Genomic DNA, 20,536 nt, shown 5'->3' with positions numbered 1-20,536 from the left:
TTTCTCACTGGCTGTTTTAATTCACTGACATGTTTGTGGCAACCTACATGTTTACAAAAATAAAATAAAATAAAATAAAATAAAATAAAATAAAATAAAATAAACACCATGTCTGGTATTAGGTGAACAAAATTAGATGGGCTGTAAAAGCCAGCAGGAAGGGGAAAATTAAACTGAAGAATATGTGAGGAAAAAGCCATATCAAGCCACAGCAGCTGGGGAAGCCCATGAGCTCCGAATAGCAGCGACTTGGTAGCAGAGTTTGGCAAGCTAAGAAGAGCTGTTTTAGGTGTTAGGTCTGATACTTTGCAAATCTGTCATAAGTTGGTTCAAGTCTAATAGATTCATAAATTTCTAGTACATAGCAATCCCCAGTTTAGATTGAATGAGCTTTAATAGCTTCATAATTCAAACAGAAATTGATTATGAGCTTTTATATTTTTTATGAAACTATACTTGATAAAATTTATATGTTTGTGTTCTCTGTTGTGGTTTTTACTCATCTACTGAGGTTGGTTGCTGTAACCTTTTACTCACCAGGAGATTAATAATGCAAACAAATGGAAAGATGTTATTGTATGCTTTAAGCTACTCTTTGCCAGGATATGATAAAGCTAATTTATATCCACAAGCCTTTTTCACTTGTGAATGTCAATTCATTCTCCTTTAGCTAGTTAACTTGTAGCTGACAATAGTTGACTTGTGTAGACCTGTATGGGGCATGCAAAGTTATCTTTCTCTTACAAATGTTTTGTCTTGGTTGGCACGGGGAACAATACAAATATTTTCTCTTTGTATTTAACTGTATTGAGCTGATGACCTCTGAAACAAGGAAAGTGAGTGGACAGCAGCTGTTGGTTCTCCTGTTGCATGCAAGTGATGAATTCTTGGAGGATATGTACAATTTTGCTTGTCCCTGAATATAACAATCATTCTGTCTTCATTTCCTTGCCTTAATGAGCAAATATGGTTGGATGGCTAGCCAAGGTTTGGGTGGGGTAGAGGAAAGGGAGAACATGCATTTGTCACTGTTACTGATTTTCCTTTGTTGCCTCCATAGGAGTCAGTGAATGCATCTGTGTGCCTGCTGATAGTTAACCTTCTCTGAGATTCGTGGGGGGGGGGGGGCGGTTCCTAAGCTGATCACAAAGTACATGTGAGAACAGTCGATCATAGATAGAAATTTAATGATGTTATTTCCCAAGATGCACTTTTGTGACCCACATGTGCAAAAATTCAGATATGCTTCAAAACCTCCTAATATTAGACAACTTTTGTACGAGTTAGTAATATTGCATTCATAATCAGCAGCACATGTACAAACTGTCACAACAGAACAAAGAACGGTGTGCTCCCTCATATGCTGGCTTCATCATGGGATATTCTGTGAACAGCCCACACCACGTCCTTTGTTTGCAGGGTGGCTTGGCATGCACTGCAAACATGGCTATTACCTATATAATAGGCATTTTCCAAGAGTGGTCCCAAACCAAGCTGAGTTTACAGGAACTGTTTTTTGTGTGAAGCATCTGGTTGGCATATTTCCCTAGTGACTTCCAAGACACATATAAGTTCACTGGGACTCCGGAAGGCATATTGGGATACAGCTCAAGATGTGGTTCTATATTGGGAATAGTTGCAGAAACCAGTTTGCCTTGCATGAACCTTCCTTATTGGATCAAGGTACATCTATCTGAAAGATAATTGAAAGAAAGAAAAAGTTGCTACCCTTTGTTGGTGGTTGAGTTTAGTTTGCAATAATTTTCACACAAGCGTAGTATCATAGAATCATAGAATAAGGATAGGATAGGATAGGATAGGGCAGGAACAGGCCATGAAGGCCATTGAGTCCAATCCCCTGTTGTTGCAGGACACCAATTTACACCATCCCACTCAGAGAACTCTCCAGTTTCATTTTGAATTTATTTAGTGTGGGAGAGCTCACCACCTGTCTAGGCAGCTGGTTCCACTGTTGTATTGCTCTGACAGTGAGTGAGGAAGCTTTTCCTGATGTCCAGCCTGAATCTGGGTTGTTGCAACTTGAATTGATTATTCCGTTTCCTACACTCTGGCATCAGCAAGAAGAGATCTTGACCTTCCTGTTTGTGGCAGCCTTTGAGGGACTTATAGAGGGATATCATGTCCCCACTGAGTCCATTATTCTCAATGCTGAACATGCCCAATTCTCTCAGTCTGAACTCATAGGGAAGTGTTTCCAAACACAGGCTCATTTTTGTTGCCCTCTGCTGGACCCTTTCTAATTTAGCTGCATCTTTCTTATATCTTGGTGCCCGGAAATGGACACAGTATGCCAGGTAAGATCTGACTAGTGAGGAGTATAGAGGAACTACTACTACTCATGATTTGGAGGTAATACTTCTATTAATGCATCCCAAAATAGCTTTTGGCCTTTTGGTGGCTGCATCCATTGTTGGCTCATGTTTAGCCTGTTGTCCAAAATTACTCCAAGATCTTTTTCTTTTTCAGTTCTGTTGAGCCATGTATCCCCCATCTTGTATTAATGCAATTGGTTTATTTTTCCTAGGTGGAGAACTTGGCACTTGTCCTTACTGAATCTCATTCTGTTTCTTTCTGCCCAGTGTTCAAGTTTCTCAAGATCACCTGGATATTCATCCTGTCTTCTAGGGTGTTTGCTATTCTATTTGCCAGTTGTGTATCATCTGCAAATTTGATTAACTTTCTTTGTACTTCCTCATCTAAATCATTAATAAAGATGTTGAAGAGCACTGAGCCCAGGACTGAACCCTGTGGCACCCCACTAGTTACCTCCACCCAATTTGAGAAGGTGCCATTGATGAGCACTCTTGGTGTCCAATTTATCAGACAATTTTGGATCCACTGAATAGTTTTTCCATCTATACAAGTTTTTGCTAATTTGCTTAACAGAATGTCATGTGACAGTATGCCAAAAGCTTTGCTAAAGTCTAGGTAGATTGTGTCCACAGTGCTCCCTTTGTCCATTTGGGAGGTTACCCAGTCAAAAAATGAGATTAAATTAGTCTGACAGGATTTATTTTTGATAATATAAATATTTTTCCTTGACCATTTGTCTGTCAATCTTGAGCTGCCATCTCTCACTTCCAGCTTGAACTTCCTCTTGATTGCAGATTTCCTTGTGGGAGGAGACTGAGGAAAAGTAGGAACTGAGCACCTCTGCCTTTTCCTTGTCATCTGTTATCACTCTACCATCCTCTTCAAGTAGCTGGACACCCTTCTCTTTCCCATGTCTTTTGTTCTTGAAGTATCTGAGGAAGCCTTTCTTGTGCTTAGAATCCCTTGCTATTCTTAGTTCATTTCCTGCTTTAGCCTTCCTGATGCTATTCCTGAAATTCCTTGCTGTTTGTTTATATTCTTCTTTCATGGCCTGGCCCTGCTTCCACTTCTACGTTCTTTTTTACTTTCAAGCTGTCACTTAACCTTTTGTGGAGCCATGTGGACTTCCTTGGCTGTCTTCTACACCTTTTTCTTGACAAAATTGTTCGCAGTTGCACTTCAAGAATCTTCTTTTTTAAGATCTCCCATCCTTCTTGGACACCTTTCCCCTGAAGGGTGTGTTGACATGGCACTTCACTTACATTTTTTCTGAGTGCATTCAAGTTGGCTTTCTTGAAGTCCAGGATGCTTGTTTGATTGGCATTTGTCTCTAAAGAGGAGTTACCCAGTGTGTCGTGTAGTTCTTTTACAGTAGATTTCTTACATGTCTCTTCCTCATGCTACTCGAAGAGGTTAGAGAGTTCCACAGCTTCCACAGGTGTTTTCTAGGACTTGTCCATCTAACTGTCACCCTGTTCCAGTGAGTTTCCTCCTTTTCCCTTGCCTTGGGGTTGTCTTCTGCTCCCCTCATTTGCTGTTGCTCTTCTTCCTTCTGGACTACTCTTACCTGTTGCAGCACCTCTGCCCTGTCTAGAAACTCTTTGTTTTTTTATTGTTGGGACGGTGGGCACTCGCTGCTCCAAGGGTCTCACCTTTTCCTGTAATTCGGGTCCTAGTTCCACCACAGTGGAGTCTTCTTGGTGCATATTGGTGCTCCCAATGACTTTTAAGAACTTGGAGTTTGGCTTAATATATGGTTGCTGCTAGCATAAATGATTTTCATTTCTCTTTTATACTTTGTGACTCATTATCAGTTCATTTGTTTCCTTTGTTATAGGTAATCTCTCAAGGGCATTGTTTTAAGGGTGAATAGAACCAAAGCCAGCACTAGGCAGGGCCGGACCCAAAGGATATGGCTCATCTCTTTTCGCTTGATGCAGACTCCCCTTTCCTCTCTTTCCTCCCTTTTCCCTGGAAGAGAGTACTTCCAGGGAAGAGACAGACCAGGCTTGCCACTCTGAACTGGTTGCATTCAGAGGGCTACATGAATGTGCTCTTAGGGTCACATGCAGCCCTAGGGCCACAGATTACACACCCGTTCTAAGAATTGGAGCAGACTAGCATTAGTCTTGTGGAAGTCTCCTGCATTAGCCACTCCAATGGATCTACTTTAAGTAGGCTCATCATCGGATGCAACCCTATCTGAACGCATAAAGAATTGTAATATATAGACTTGCATGTATCACCATCACACGAGTATATTGTTCTGTACTTCAAGCCCATTGCTCTGAAGTAGCTCATACCTTCCTCATTAAAAGTTGTCCTCATACCTTTCTCAAAGTTAAGCATTACACTCTTTATTTCTCCTGCATGGCCTCCTAAAAATTCTCACTATCCTTTTTCCAATAAACGTAATAGGCAGTATACCATGTGCAATTATTCAATGTGAAATCATTACATGAAAAAAGAAGAATTTAAAATAATGAAAAGCTAAGGCCCTGAAATGGCTTACTCTGAAGTAATGTCATTGAAATGCAAAACAGCTGTTAGAGCATTGAAGTTTATTTTAAAATACGGGAGCTAAAGAAGGAAAAGGCAAGATTACCTTTTCATAATCTCTTGATACTATTATGAATTTTGCGCCTCCAAACCCCTCATACCTACCACAACTACCTTTGATAGATTTTTGTGTGCCTATCTGGTTCTCTGCTGTGCATGCACTTGGGCATGCAAGGAAATTAGATATAATCATTAGATATAATCATCAGTATAAGATGGCTTCTCTCCTATCACTAATTTATCCATAGTATATGGATGCATTTAATTTAGTCTGAAAATGAGTAGATTGCATTTGGGAATGGGTAGAAGATTAAAATCTTTGTATTGTAATGGAATGGGTTGTGTTTGCACAATTTCCCATTATCATTACAGTGTGAGTGGGTTCATGTTGATCCATATTCTCATCTCATTACAACTCTTGTCAGAGGAATATAACATTTCCTCCCTTCCCTCCCACTTTTTCCAAGGGGAAAAATAGGGTGACTATACTAATCTGTGCATTATCACACAAAGAGGTGGCCACTGCTGCTATTACCACTTGAATTGGTAGATACTTAACCAGGGACAATGCTACACTGGGAAGGAAGACGGTGTAAGCAACTATTTTTAGGAGTATGAGTGAGGGTTTTATGTATGAATCAAATGATGCAATGTATAAATAAAACATACATAAATAATTGGTGATGCACTTGCAAATTTTGAAGGGTAGCACCTTCATTGTAACAGCCCCATAGCGTCATCCTTAAAAAGAGTAAAATAGTTGCCAGCTATGTTGTTCCATCATAACCCAAGGAACAACAGTACTTAGTATAAGATCCAGTTTAATTTGTTCAGCTGACAGTGAACTGACAAATGATGTGTAAGAAATTGATAAGGAAGGCTGAGAAATTTGCACTTCCTAAGTCTTTCACCAAACTGACAAAGAATCACATTCTCAAATCTGGATTTTTGCAGTTTTTCTGATGCATCTCTTCTCAGAGATAAATGCTCGTACAAGCATGCATATGGGGAAAACATGTTTACAATGCATTTATTTGAGAGAAGTGTATTTTGAAAAATGTACACAACAATATGCACATTATGAAAATGTGAGCCAAAAAAGGGCATGTAGTATGGACTTAAAACAAAAATAAAAATCATAAGCTCATGGCTTGGGACCAGGATACCTAAAGAAACACCTTTTTCCATATATGCCCTCCCGCCCCTGAGATTGGCAGCAGAAGCCCTTCTCCGGGAACCCTCTGTGAAAGGCGTTAGGAGACAGAGTACCCGGAGGAGGGCCTTCTCTGCGGTGGTGCCCTGACTATGGAATGCGCTTCCTAGAGAGGTCTGCTTGGCACCATCATTATATGTTTTTCGGTATCAGGTCAAGATCTTTTTATTCAATCGATTGGATTTTATTGTTTGTATTTTATTGGATTTTCAGTGTGGAATAGTTAATTTATTTTATTCTGATTAATGTTGTAAGCCATCCAGAGACAGAAGTAATGGTCGGCATAAACATTTTATAAATAAATAAAATAAAAATAAATAAAAATGTGTAAATGGATGGAATGGGCCATACTTCAAAAGAACCCTGACAATATCAGCAACTCTAGAAATCATCCATCCATCTATAAGTGATTAGCATGTTGGGCTTGACTAGGTCAAATTGGGTGCATATCCCTGACCAGCTGTGACATTTGCTGGATAGCTTTGTACTAGCCACTGCCTGAATCTAGACTACCTCATAATGGAGTTATGTGCCAGCCCAGACCTATCCTCCAATTCCATTATCCCAAACTTACAACTTTGGTAAAAACTTTTGCCTGATGACATTGTTCTTGCTGTGAAAATAGTACCAGATCAGTGTTTACCTGTGTCCTTGATTTACATTACTTTATATAGTGCAGACAAACTCAGAGAACCAGATGGTTTAGCCTAAAACCTAGCCCACATAGCCAATGGTGAAAGATGATTGTAAGTGCAAAAATATCAAGAAGACCTCAAGTTCCACACTCGTTACGTAGAACATCTACAGAGTGGTAAAAACTTGAGCAAGTGAGTTTTCTTCATATCATTTTCATTGTACATAGAATTGCATTTCATGATTATCAGTCTATGTAGAATTTAAATGTATCAGCCTTTTGGCAGGAAACAAAGGAAAAAGAAAGGAATATTTCTATCTAACCATCTTTTGAAGGAAAGAAGAAAAACATATACCTTCTTATCAATTATTCAGGCAAGTTCCAAAGAATACAATCAGGAAACTGTGAAATATGTAGGTATGCATCAGGTTGACTTATGAGATATTTATAGTTTTATTGAAATGTTGGACTAACCAACTGTGCTTAAGGTTTTACAGTGAGTTGAGATGAAATGAGATCTCAGTTATTGGACCACCACCAATGTAAAACTTTGTCAAGGTTTGGTTTGGAGAACCCGCAGGTCAGCATGGAAATATGTAAGATTTCCTGTATTCCAAATGCAACTGCAGTAGAGATTTAAATAAAAGCATTATATGTTTTGATTTTGATTCTTTCCCAAATATGAATTATGTCTATGAGTGTTTGCCATTTTTAAAATATCTGCAATAGCAATGAATGAATGAATGAATGAATGAATGAATGAATGAATGAATGAATAAGGTGAAGTTATAGTGAAATCTTTCACATTCAGACACAGATCCCCCATCCAAAAAAAAAAAAAAAATCTAGCTGAAAAAAGTGCTTTTTTGCAATAGATGTACTCCACAGATATAGATGGCTAAGCCATCTCCATGTCATCCTTGAAGTATCAATCTATTTTGGAATGTTTTAAACTGAGCAAACATACATTTAACAAAGCGCCTTTCAATATGAATTTCCATGCTGGCTTAATTAATAAGTAATCACAGAATAATGCAGAAATGGGGCAGATGCATGAGTTATTATATGTGAAAGTGACATGGACCAGATTGGACTCATTTATCCATCCTTGACATGTTCCAGTCAGTACTAAACCCTTATATATTTCATTGGTTTCAGTAAGAAGTTCAGCATGACTTTTCTCCTGTGGGAATCAATGGGTCTTAGAGGAGTTTATTGTGCCCTTGGTTATAAACCATATAATGGAGTGATAATATACCTCTATGCAAGAATTACTTTTGAAAGCTGTATCTGAAAACACCATTCTAAATTTGATCCAAGAGGAGTTCTTATATTGAATATTTTTCTAAATTATTTCAGAGCAATCTCATCCTGGTTGTGACAAAGTCAAGTATATATATTATTTATACTATTTTTTTCTTGAATGGATGAATATTTCATGTTCCATATTAATCATAAATAAGTAAATTTGTGTCTTTTGTATCAATAACCTTTGGATTATGGGGCAGCATAGACATGGAATTAAATAAATAAATAAATAAATAAATGATGTGGTATAAATCTGCATCCAGGTAATTGCTGCTGGACATTGTACAAATGTCACCCTAATGACTGGGTAGTTTACTGACCACCATTTTTATTTCTTTGTGTAGAGTTAATTATGCATTCAAAACAGTGTTCAAAACAGGGATGTAGTTCCTGAAAGATGTCTGCACAGGACAATATATGGAAACATAACTGATCATCAGATTAACACTTCCACGTCATGAGCCCAAAATAAACTTGCAGTCCTTGAAACAGTGGCATCAGCAACATTCTGATTGTATTAACAGACTTCAATTATGAAATGTGCTGAGGCATGGACTTTATTTTAGGTGCCAAGGCCTCCAAACCGGTGAGTGTGCTATATTGGCAGTTCCATATTGAGCTATAGATAAAAAGCTCCGTAACTGTACAAGTTCCACACCATTTCAGAGAACTTCTGAGCTCCATTGTGTCTGCAAAGCTGAAAAATCACACATTTTCTTTTAAAAAAGGTGGTATTACAGCTCCTGCTAGCAGCTGTATGCCAAAGCAACTTGGGTTGCAATCTTATGGCCTCTTGAAATTGTCTAGGGACCCATAGGATTATTCCCAACGCTTGAAATAAGAGTTTCAAGTCCCAGTGCTTGTGACCTCAGAGCTGGGACTCTCAATGCTCAGCCCCTGCACACAGCCAGCATTGAAAGAACGACACTGGCTGCCTCTCCAAGGTTGCCAATGGACCTGAGAGGAGGGTGTGGCACAGCCAGGCAGGAGACGAGGGCTGGCAGCTTGCAGCACACCCTAGTTTCTTTCTCTCCTTCTGCATAGCACTTCATCCAGACACCCAGAATGGTTGTGTAGCTGAAATGCAGGCCATAAAGCACAGTTCTGATGCAGATTGCCACTGCCCTGTCTCATGCAGTGGATGCATGTAGGTTTGCAAGCATCAAAGGTAGAGGTGATAAGGTTGTGCCCTTTACCCCATGTTCTCCTTCTGTTTTTACTGGCATTATTATCATCACCTTCAGTGAAGATATCCAAGCATGCTACTTCCATTTTCCCACTGAGCTGATTTGGAGATTCCGAATGATGCAGAGCTTACAGAGGCACAAGCGACTTGTCCTGCTGGTCCCCCTTTTGTGCTGTGAGTTCTAAATAACAGTGAACCGAAGTAGGCATTTGTGGAGCAAAGTTCGTATAAGAAGTTGAGTTACTATGCTCAGAGAAGGAATGAAAGCAAAATCCAGTCTTAAACAAACAAACAAAATGGTGTTCTATAAGTCCAGAGAAGAAACAGAAGCTCTCGTTTTTGTAGATCTGCTACAAAGAATAAGGATCCCTGTTAATATTGATATATATTGTATTTTGGACCAGACAAAGAGAACGCCCTCTGCCTCAAAGAGAACGCCCTCTGTCTAGGGGCAGTGGAAGTTGCAGTGGTAACTTCAGCAATGCCTTGACAGCCTCTTGGAAGTGTCTACTGCTCAGAGACACTGCTAGAAATAGAAATAGACTTTACTATCTAAGAAGCAATCCATGCATATCAATGGAGAGGGTTCTCTCCTAAAATGATCCAGACCATTTGATTATTTTTGGAAGACTAGCAATATCTTGCAGAACAAACCAGGAAGTCCAGATTCTGCAATAACCTTTATGGAGGTAGGTCACTAACTCTTCCAGAAAATTCATTTCTCACAGCCAGCATATGTCAGTGAATATATATTGAATTCAGTGACTGAATTTGTTTTCAAAATTTGGTCCAATTTTTATGTATTAAATATATGAAGAAAATAGCTTTACAATGTTTGATACAATAAAACCTCTAGAGTCAAAGCATTAAACTATTCAGTTAATGAACAATTATAAGTACAAGAAAAAGTCAATAATAGAAAATAATCAAATGGGTTTAAGGCAAGGAAAGCTTTTGTAAAGAGATACATTTTGAGAAGGGATTCAAAGCTCCACATTTTCTGCCTGAAAAGGTTATTCCAGATATAAATCTGTTTGTTTACAGATGTTTTCAAGTGATCTTTGTCTATTAAGTCCTTCCCTTTAATCTTTCTCCCAAATTGTCACTTTTTTATTTCCTGAACTTCAGGTCGCACATGCTATATTACAAGCTGCTTTTGAAACACTTGTAGCTAACATGTTTATATTGTGTAAGAATGTCAGTAAGCACATAGTTTGAACTTGTTCAGTAAGTATTTTTCTCTTCAGTAAATCCTGCAGGGAGCTCAGGATCTCTAGTTTGCTAAGGGGGTTCAAACTAATGTACCAGGTTAATTTCAAGAAATCTAAACAGTTAAAGCCCAAGGTGAACATGGGAGGTGAACCTATACATATCCAGGAAGGATCCCGCGTAGGGTTTCTTATTGTAATGTGACATCAAGTTGCCTCCAACTTATGGAGACCCTAAGAATGAAAAACCCCCAAACCCACCCCCAGATTGTCCTGTCCTTGACAGCCCTGCTCAACTCCCTAAATTCTTGTAAGGTTGCAGTTTCTTAAATGAAGTCAGTTCATCTCATATTTGGCTAAATGGGATACCTGAAGTTTTTCTCAAATGTAAGATGGAGGGGTAAGAACCCATTAAGAAAGGGTTTCTGTAGCCCTTTGATATCTGCTTCAGCATGTGTATTTGTAAAACTGAGATACCATTTCATATGTTACTGTCTTGTATGCAATGATATATACTTTAACCCTCACTTTTATGAAATCAGAAGGAATACTACCCAGTCAGATATTATGAAAAAAAACCCCAACAACAAAGCCAAATGAGAAAGGCCAGTGACTGGAGGATTCCATGTCAGAGTTGTATTTCTGAGGAATATCAGCTAGCATAGGACAAAGGTTACAAGAGGGTGGTGGTTGTGGACATGGGGTTTGCTTGCAATATCTCTTGTGGAGTTGGGTGGCCCTTCATCTGCCCTTAAACTTATGCTTGTTTGAAAGAAGGTATCATCCAGAGCAGCATGGCTTTCCAGGCAGGTGTACACCATGGCACCTTCCTTTTAAAAATACCCTGCAGAGACACTTCACTTCATATCAAACCAGACACCAGACCAAATGACCAGCAAACAGTACTGAAGAAGGTGAGAGTAGAACTGGCAAGAACTGGTGGTCTGCATTGTCTTAAAATGTTTGGTATTTTTATCACCTTCCCTAAATGTCCTCTGTTTAAAAATAGCAATGTGCACAACTATATTTAGCCTTCCATTTCATGCTGCCTGTTTTGAGTGGTTTATAACAACAAAAAATCAATAATTAAACTTTTTTTTTTCATGTTGAAGCAATTGCATCATCAAGGCAGGGTCAATAGATTTATCCAATCTATTCCCTACTTCAAATAGATAAGAGTTCAGTGTCCATGTCTTCCTTCTTTCTTGAAAATCCATTCAGAAATTTCCCTATTTATAAACCTTATCTACCCTAGTTACAACCAGTGAGTTAAATCTTCTCAAAAGCCAAACTCTGGCATTTCGTGGACCTGAAGTCACTGATAATCAGAGCTGTTTTCCACACTGGAACCCCACATTGCTTGCCACTTCTATTCTGTGCCTTCCGTTACTGCAGATATTGCGCTGTGGTTGGTAAGCGTGCATTCTTCATTCTATTGCCTTGTTATCTATTATGACTGCTGAATGGGGGAGAAAAGTGGACTTGTCATAGTTACCATTGTGATGCATTCATTACATTCCATGAAGGGAAGAGAGCAGGGAGTCATCAAATAATGCTGTAACAATTCTGCTGTTGTGACTGCTGGTTGCATTATTCTTACAATTAGGAAATGCTCTGCTAAAGGCAATCAGATTGACTAATCCAGACATCTATAATGTCTAAGCTACTTAGGTGTATTACATAGAAACAGAGCAGGTCAGAAGGGGCCTCCCGGGCCATCTAGTCTGACCCCCGGCTCCAGCCAGCCCCACTCATGACATCCCTGCCATGTGCATGTCTAGCCTATCCTTGAACACCCTCACCAATGGGGCTTCAACTACCTCCCATGGAAGCCTGTTCCATTCCCTCGGGGTCTTAACTGTCAGGAACTGTCAGATGCCCATTTCCTGGCATCGAAATTGAACCTTGGTTCCCTGAGCTTTGCTCCATTGGAATACATCCTGCCCTTCCCTGCAGGGGAAGCAGGTCTTTACCCACCCCCCTTGTGACATCCCCTCACATACCTTTTCTACATCTTCACTTCTGATGTGGTTGTTCCAGAGAACTACAGGAATGACAGAAATCAATTAAAGTTTGCCAATTTGAGATGCTTGGCCCCAGTCATAGGCCTGACCAAGGGTGTTTACCCCCAAAACTCATAATGTAGATCAGGTGTGGACAACAGGTATACCTTTAAAAAATTGTAGTTCAACATCCAGAATTACCAAAAGATCAGGAAATTTAATCTCTGCCCTAACCTGGTTTAACCTACAGGCTATTGTTCTTATTGTTTTTACTGGTGGTGTACAATGGCTCAAGTGATACCACAACTTCATGGCAGGGTTTTGAAATCAGAACTTTTAAGAACCAAGTCTGCTTACTATCATATATTAAAGTTTCCCCCTTAGCTGTGTTGGTGTTTTTGAGTGTCCAACGTTCATTTAGCTATGACTTCTGTAAAGTCTCAAATGAAATGGAGTGCATGGTGAAATTTGATGTTCCACTGACTCAACATTGTGAGGAAAATGTAGTGTCATTTTGGCAACTTTTGCTTGCTCATTCGTGGAGTCTTCAAACTTGACTTTTCTTTGGAAAAGAGCAAGAAGTTAAGTATTTTGATAATGTGCATTTAGATTTTAAATGCAGATCATTCTATTTCTAGAAGCAATGAACAAATCATCCCTCTTAAGGCTGACACTCAGAGACCAGTTGTGCATCTGCGTAATTTTTGAGCCTGGACCTAATGAGCTTATTGACTCTTTAGAAGCTACTGATGTTGAAGTACATAACTAACATTTATCATTTCATGTTTTGCATTGGCTTCTACAGTTAAAACAACAACCACAGCTGTTTTGCAATGCTGATTAAACCACAACTGTGATCAACAAGAATTTGTAATTTTTATCTGTTTTAAATTGGGTTTTAATTTTATATTTTAAGCTTTTTTTAAAATGTTTTAATGTGGCATTGTAAACTGCTCAGAGAGCTTCAACTATTCTATCTAATTAAATAAGTAGAACAAGCAAACATTTTTTTTCATTTAAAACTCACTTTAATTACATCACCATCTTGCCTATAGCTATACAATGGAGCTTATTTCAATTGCCCTCATCACCTGCCACTGTCTAGTTGGTCATTTGGGGTCCCCTGCCTGTAGAGCACTGGGCTTTTTCCCATTAAGTCAGATCCCATACTCGCTGAAACTCTCTACATTCCACAATAACAGTGTTGCATTACGCCTGGACTTTGTAAGTCAAAAGTGGTTTTGTTTTGTAAAAATAATTTTAGGTATACAGAAGCTGTATCATCATGATGATCATCTGATGGTGGAAATGGTGATGAATATCAGTCAATAGCCTGTTACCCTAAGAATGAAGATTTATGATCTGTCCAATGCTATCTGTATTTTTTGATAAAACAACATATTTAATGCATAAGATCAATCCTCTGTTGGAAAAGCTGTCAAAGGACAGTATTTAATCTGAAAACATCTTTTGCCCAGTCCAAGTCAAATTTAAAGATAAAAGGCAGAATCGCCCCTGCCAATTCTCTTTGACTGCATCATCCCACCCACAAGTGATACACACTGCTTGCAGAGCAGATATTTTTGTACTTTGGGGTACAGCCAGGAATATGCAAACCTGTTCATTTCTGCAACTTACTCATTTCTGCAACAGGGCAAATCAGAGTCCATGTAAGGAAGCACCACTGACCAGTCTCAATCTGGAAACAAGCATTTCTGCTCAGTTCAGGCTCATTTCCAATTAAATCTTATTGGAAGATTCAAATCTCTTAAATCTTAATCTTTTCCTATTAAATCTTTTCCTATGAACCTTGTGCAACAGGATCAGGGCAGTATCCAGTGAGACTGTTCCATATTCACCAGTTCTACTGTGCCGCAGAGAAATACCAGGTTGAGGCTGGTTTCCATATAATGGAGCGATACTACACTTTTCTGCAAGAATTACTTTTGAAAGCTCTGTCTGAACACACTATTCTAAATTAAATCCAAGAGGAGTTCTGCCTGACTGAAATGTATGCCCCACTTTTTTCCCAATGAACTCAAAGTGGATTACATAATTCTACTCCTATTAGGAATCTTGTCCACACAACTATATGCAAGGTAGGTTAGGCTGAGAGTCTGTGACTGGCCCAAAGTCACCCAGTTGACTCCATGGCTGAATGGAAACTAGAACCCAGATTGGCTGAATCCCAGTCCCACATTCTTAACCACTGCACCACTCTGATTCTCCAATTTTTATCAAGTGCAGCTGAATCATAGGAAGTGATTAATAATTCTTATTTTTAAATTCAGCTTTGATTTCTGTTCATATATTACATTAAAAAGAAGGGAGGGAAACTGGTTTATTTAATAGGTCAGATACTTTTTGATACATGTCATAAACAATTAGCTTCAAAGTAGAATTGCTGTGAAATGAATATAAATGCAGTTTGAGAAAATGTGTTGTTTTAAAGAACATCACTTCTTCCAAAACCTTGTCAATCATATTTCAAGCATCAGAGGGGACAGAATGATTTTTGACTCCCAAATATTCTTTCTAACTGGACTAGCACACGTAAACCTGTTCTGAAAACCCACATGCATGTTCCTAACACAGAGAAAGAAATTTGGCTGGGTGGGAGGTGCATTTCCCTTACCTTCCATGGGGCTTTTCATGTCCCATGAAACTGTGGGGCACATTCAGTGAATGTTGCCGATAAGAATTCCTTGGAAAACATCTTCAGTGCATATCACAACTGGGCACCCATTGCTTCTTCCAATTTTTTGCCACTTCAGCCATCAACATAGATTATTTTTACTTGTTAAGAAAACTGACTGCAACATTCTACAGCTTTATCTTTATTGTCGCTATCCCCTCTCTCTTGAAAAGATAGTAGCACCTGTTTTCAGGGGCTTTTTCAACCCCCCCCCCATTTAAAAGACCCAGAAAATGCAGCCACAAAAGGGCAAATCCTTTTTTGGTAGGAGTTAATGGAAGTATTACTTCCAAATCACAAGAAGTCGTAGTTCCTCTATACTCCTCACTAGCCAGAAGTTACCTGGAATACCATGTCCAGTTCTGGGCACCAAGATTTAAGAAAGATGCAGGTAAATTAAAAAGGATTCAGCAGAGGGCAATGAAAATGATCCAGGGTTTGGAAACACTGCCCTATGGGGAGTGACTGAGAGAACTGGTCATGTTTAGTCTTGAGAAGAGAAGACTGAAGGGGGACATGATATCCCTCTGTAGGTACCTCAAAGGCTGTCACAAAGAGGAAGATCAGGATCTCTTCTTGCTGATACCAGCGTGTAGGACACAGAATAACCAATTCAATCTGTGTTGTGACAACCCAGATTCAGGCTGGACATCAGGAAAAGCTTCCTCACTCACTGTCAGAGCAATAGGACAGTGGAACCAGCTGCCCAGAGAGGTGGTGGGCTCTCCCACACTAGAGACATTTAAAAGGAAACTGGGCAGCCATCTGAGTGGGATGGTGTAACTTGGTGTCCTGCAACAGCAGGGGGTTGGACTCAGTGGCCCTTCCAACTCTTCTATGATTCTATAAGTCTGACCTGAATATTTCAGCCTAGCAGTTAATACAGTATATATACTGTTCCTTTTTATGCACTAATGAAAGATGGTTCACATTACAATAAATGTCACTCTTTTGAGGTGTTATTTAGTTTTTTAGTTTTGCTCTTTAGTTTTTTTTTTTTCTGTGATAGATTAAGACCATTTCTGTTCCAGTATTCAGGATACTGAACCAGAGAACCATGAAAATGCCAGGTAGCGCATGCACTTCATTGGAGAGGAGAGTGCCATTCCTGCCTCCAATATTATGCCTGAAGCAAAATGTGAAGTTATTTTGGATTTTTCTTCTCAGATGAAATATTTAGAGGTGTTTGAAGAAATGCCAAATGGCTTTCAATGAACTCCTCCCCCCCCCCAACCACGCACACACACATCTTCCCTAGGATGAAACAAGCTTGAGATGTAAGACATTTTTAAGTGCACCAACTCCACCTGCAGATCCTGTACTTATAGATCGAGCTAAATGCAGTTCTCATTCTGATTGCTTACTTCTATGGGTTTTGTGATGCAGTCCTCCACTAAAAGGAATGTGCACAAAAATGTATATTGTAGCTGAAAGTATGCTCAGTTTAAATCCCTTCAGTGTGTGTGTGGGCGGGGGCAAACTTCCCAGAATGCTCCAACTACTAGGCAGAATAGAAGTGAAATGAATACACAACTAAACAAAGTGGGAGCAGAACAGATATGATTCAACACACATGAGATTGACACGGACTGGAAATAAACTTGGCCATCCATCTCCAGGATAACATAACCACAATTGCTTAATGTTGAAGTTTCTCCTAAAGTAGAGCTTCCAAGAAGTTTACAGCAAGGTAGAAGTTCTTAGTCCTTGTACTCCATAGGGATTTAAATTAAATGAACATTAGCATTAAGGGAATAATCACTTAAGGCTGGCCCATGCGAGCAAAAAGTGTTAAGTACAGCTATTTTCCTAGTGCAGTTGGGTATTTGGTTGCATATGACTGCATGGGAAAATGTTTGCGTGATGATGTTAAAACTTAGAAAAACTCCATAATGTAACTTTCTGCTATTTATATACATAAGTTGGGCACAGTTGCTCAGAAACTCTTACTCTTTTCATAATTAATAACAACACATATTTTGAACTCACATGAGGACCCCAAAAATAAAATGTGTAGGAAACAGCTTGGAATATCCAGCCCGGCTCTGGTCCAAAATAAACCTTATTCAGGGGACTTTTTTTCCAAGCACACAATCACACACAAAAAAATAAATCCTGTCGGACAGAGCAAACCAGTTTTTAATGGTATAAAGGGTAAAAAGTTGCAACTAGCTCTCTATCTCTATGTAAGCAATACAGATGATTTAGTGAGAGGATATTTTCTTTCTTCACAGCTAGAATCAAGATTGCCATGCACTGAAAAGAGTGCTGATATCAATGGGAAACTCTCAGCTGGCAGAGAACAGTGTCTCAGGAAGCCCATTGTTGAAAGGGAAGGGGTAGAATCCCCATTAAATGTTGCAATTAATGATGCTAGAGTAGCATCCTCTCAATTTTCATTCAGTTAATTAGATCTGTGGGTGAGGGAAAAGCCTTTTCACTAATAAAAATAGTCAGTCTGTATTATTATGAACAAAGGTCAAGGTTTCTGATACTAAACTTTCACCGTGTTTTGGGGTTTGGGGTTTTCTTGTTTGTTTTCTTCTTTAGTTCTGGTTTTGGGGATTCTGATTATCCAAGGGACACAATAATTGCTAATATGCTACAAAACTGCTCTTGAAACAAATAAATGCAATATATTTTGCAGGATTCCATTTTGTTGTGTATATGGGGGCATGTACTTGACAGGACCTGCTTTATAATGATGGTCTTAAATTAATCACCACAGCAATTTTATTAAGGGCCATTGCATTTCCACTGTTATTTTGTATGCTTTGACACCTCTCTTCTACTATGCCTCTTTCTCCTTGGTTCCCTTCTCTTTTCAGCCTCAAGCAAGTTGAGCCCCTTTTGTTTTTCCTTAAGTTTCAGAATCAGTAAAACATCAGTACTACGTGGCAGGGACTAACCTGTAGCAGCTGCCTTTAGGGAAGGGAAGATGTTCTTTTAGTTCATATTCTAATGTTTGCTGTTTCTCATGACTATACACATTTGCTGCTTCATGTGACTATACCAATTTAAACTGAAATTCACATTTTTCAGAATTATGTAATGGAGTTTTCCAATCAAAAATCATGTGGAAAAGCTATATCTGTGGAAGAAAATAATATTAAAATAGGTCTTATGCCAGGAAACCTGCTTGGAAAAAGGAAATCTGTATACTGGGCAAAAAGGCATATAAACATGGACTTACCACTACCTGCTTAATTGGAAGTGGTGGCCAGGAGTACGTTTCACCAATGTAGGGCTACTCTTACCCTATCTGGAGAAGAATGATCCTGCCTTGGTCATGCATTCCATAGTGACATCCAAACTATACCCATTTAATGAGTTCCAGATGGGATGGTCTTTAAATGACTCAGAAGCATCAGCTGGGACATGTGGCACCACACTGGTTACCAGCAGGTTTATAGGCCTGATTTAAACCTTTCCAAGATACTTGAAGTACTGCTTTTTCCCACGCTAACCATCTAATTTTATATCCTACAGGTTATATCCTTTCGGAGGATAACCATATCTGTATCCAGCCCAATCAGTGCACATCAGTTAGCTCTAGTGGGGAAATACTAATGCTTATTAGTGTTTAGCAACGGTTTAAAAAGAGAGTTTAGTCTGCAGTTTTTGAAGCCAGGTGTTTTGTGAGGATCAGTGCACAAAACGGTTTTCTTTAGAAAATAGATTTTCAACATGCACTTATATACATTGATTGACTCAAGGGGTCCAGACCTTGGTGCACTCAACCCGATTAAGCATGACAAGGGTGAGAGCGGATAAGTTTGATCACAGCAAAGGAGCAGTTGACCCTGAAGGCAGGAGGCAGTCCCCTTTTATGCCCTGGATGAGCAGATTGCAATGACAAACACTCATTGGATTGAAATGCCCACCATGAAGTAACCCATGAATCAATGTTGAAAATCAAATTTAGAGTTATGCTTTTTACTTTCTTTGGACTATTTTTGTAGCCCACCAATTAATCATATTTATCAATTAGTTATAAATATTCAGACTAACTGACATATATGCAAAGGTTGTGTTTTGTAATCACATCCCTACAGTACAAGAATTTTCACAGAAATGGTTTTGGCTATGATCTTGACCAACTACATCAAGTCTTCCTCAATGCAAGCTGGTATTCAGTTTTCCCTTCAATCTTTGGTGTAATAGGATCAGAGCATTTGGATAATGTGGAATTCTTATTTTTTGTTATTGATGTTGTTATTGTTGTTCCAAGCTCTCTCTATTTCTCTCTCTCTTTTTATTTAGAATTCTGTAATACCATTCCATTGTAGGACTCTAGTAGAGCTGGTCTGAAACCTCCTCTGAGTTTCTAAATTCTTTTCTTATTAAAAACTATCCTAAAATGCATGAATGAGAAAAAGAAGACATGTAAGTCTTTTGTACTATTTCCTACATTCTTCATTTATTTTTTGGTAGCTTAGCTTGGAGCCAAAAAGATATGAGACAAGTCCACCTAAGGCAGGATTACAACTTGTGTACCATCATTCATCCTTCTATAGTTATAGCTTCTGGGTTGAAATAAATTATTTGTTTGCTTGTTTTTAATTACTTCTTACAGGTGAGAAATGCAGAGCTCAGAGAAGAGATAGAATAAGCTCTTCTTAACTAGAAGTTAGGGATTCCAAAACATGATACAATAAAAATAAGCAATGTTCTGGTGCCTGGGACACAATCTTTTTTCCTCTGCACTGGAGTGCAGGACACATTCCAATGGAGCAAAGCTTGGGGAACCAAGAATTAGGGTGGATGCCAGGAAGCACTTCCTGATGGTTGGGACCCGCTGGGTATGGAATGGGCTTCCACAGGAGGTGGTTGACCACATTGGTGAGGGTGTTCAAGGATAAGCTAGACATGCACACGGTAGGCATGTCATGAATGGAGCAGTCTGAAGCTAGGGGTCGGACTAGACAGCCTAGGACATCCCTTCTGACTCAATCTGTTTCTGTGTTTCTATGTAACTTAATCATGGTAGAGATAAGAGATGGAAATGTTGTGTATGAAGCTAGTGTATAGAAGGAGCACAGAGGTTTGGGGTGGATCTGGTGATACAGCACAGCAAAAGACTTACTGATGCTGTCCTCCAGCCAATATTTAACATGGTAGTTCATAACTTAGATAAAGTTGCAGCGATGAAGCTCAAGAATTAATATAAACATATACTGGAATCCAAATGCAGAAGCACTGAATTCCTATTTTAAAAAGCAATAAAAGCAAGCTGTTGTTGAAGGTAATACCTTGAGCTGCCAAACAAAATCCTACCAGGAAAAAGGGTTTGCAAATAGGCCAAGGGCAGGAAGTTCTAAGAAAAAAAGTGCCACAACTGACAAGGCCCTGCCAGCAAATTAATTTGTCATTGAATGCAAATCACTCTTAATATC

This window comes from Varanus komodoensis, unplaced genomic scaffold (assembly GCF_004798865.1).
Source record: "Varanus komodoensis strain SLA01 unplaced genomic scaffold, ASM479886v1 scaffold17, whole genome shotgun sequence".
NCBI classification, from domain to species: Eukaryota; Metazoa; Chordata; class Lepidosauria; order Squamata; family Varanidae; genus Varanus; species Varanus komodoensis.
The sequence above is the reverse complement of the archived record's forward strand: the minus strand, read 5'-3'. Positions refer to the sequence as shown.